The sequence below is a fragment of the Chiloscyllium plagiosum genome, unplaced genomic scaffold (assembly GCF_004010195.1).
Source record: "Chiloscyllium plagiosum isolate BGI_BamShark_2017 unplaced genomic scaffold, ASM401019v2 scaf_54404, whole genome shotgun sequence".
NCBI classification, from domain to species: Eukaryota; Metazoa; Chordata; class Chondrichthyes; order Orectolobiformes; family Hemiscylliidae; genus Chiloscyllium; species Chiloscyllium plagiosum.
In genome coordinates this window covers 1-1,184 of record NW_025135603.1, presented here as the reverse complement: position 1 = coordinate 1,184, position 1,184 = coordinate 1, and the positions used below count along the sequence as shown (strand labels likewise).

The 1,184-nt window shown below is 55.8% G+C and overlaps 2 non-coding genes across 2 annotated transcripts; both read right to left on the bottom strand.

The window, feature by feature from the left end:
• Positions 1-78: 78 nt before the first annotated feature.
• Positions 79-151, bottom strand: trnak-uuu. Its single transcript has one exon. It is a non-coding gene; the product is annotated as a tRNA-Lys (tRNA).
• A 547-nt stretch (positions 152-698) lies between these two features.
• On the bottom strand, positions 699-771 carry trnak-uuu. Its single transcript has one exon. It is a non-coding gene; the product is annotated as a tRNA-Lys (tRNA).
• Between the last annotated feature and the right edge of the window lie 413 nt (positions 772-1,184).

Sequence of the window (1,184 nt, the reverse complement as noted above, 5' to 3'; positions counted from 1 at the left end):
ATGTGAGGGCCATTCAGTCTGATTTGCTCGCACTACGCCTTCGTTGTTGTCCCGTGGCAGTGCAATTTAAAAGCGACCCGCCCGAGCAGGGACCTGAACCCTGGACCCTCAGAGTAAAAGTCTGATGCTCTACCGACTGAGCTACCCGGGCTCGTGGCAAGCCGCCGCCCTGATTCGGCTTTTCCTGCTTGAGCTGGAAAAGACGTTCGCGCTTCACACTCTCGCGCAGCCATTCTGACACAATCCACACAATTCAGTTGGAAAGACGGGCAGCCCCGACTGTGCAGGGCCGATTCCAAACCTGCAGGTCACGTGTTCTGGCCATGCTAAATTGCCCATTGTTTTCAGGGATGTGTAGGTTCGGTGCATTTGTTCGGGGTAAATAGAGTCATGCGGGAGGGGTTTGGGTGTGTCGGGGATGCTACTGGGAGAGTCGGGAGCCTGTTTCCACTGTCGAGGGATTCTATGCTAATTTCTGATTACGCACATTTGGAGGACCTGAAAGAGATCAATTCAAACAGACGCCACGCTTTGCGGGAGAAACACCGCGAGTTTGGCAGCAACTGCCACATTTCGGAAATGCAGGCAAAAGTGGCCTGTGCTTGCTTCCCACTGCCACAATGTGAGGGCCATTCAGTCTGATTTGCTCGCACTACGCCTTCGTTGTTGTCCCGTGGCAGTGCAATTTAAAAGCGACCCGCCCGAGCAGGGACCTGAACCCTGGACCCTCAGAGTAAAAGTCTGATGCTCTACCGACTGAGCTACCCGGGCGCGAGGTAGGCTGCCGCCCTGCTTCGGCTTTTCCTGCTTGAGCTGGAAAAGAGGTTCGCGCTTCACACTCCCGCGCAGCCATTTTGACACAATCTGCACAATTCAGTTGGAAAGACGGGCAGCCCCGACTGTGCAGGGCCGATTCCAAACCGCTGTCTCTCTTCATCACCCCCATTCCATTGCCGCCCCGACCTCTCTCTACTGTAACAACCCTCCTCAACATACACCTCTGGCACCGTCAAAGCCATCAGCCAGCTTACAACACAGCACCGCCACAGTGAGAACGGTGCTCATGAGACGGCCTCATCATCATCCCTCCAACACCACGCACAGTCCCTACCCCCAGCATCCACTCTCTGCTCGACACAATCCTCCCGAACCAAGCCGCAGGCACCGACACTCCCACACGCACT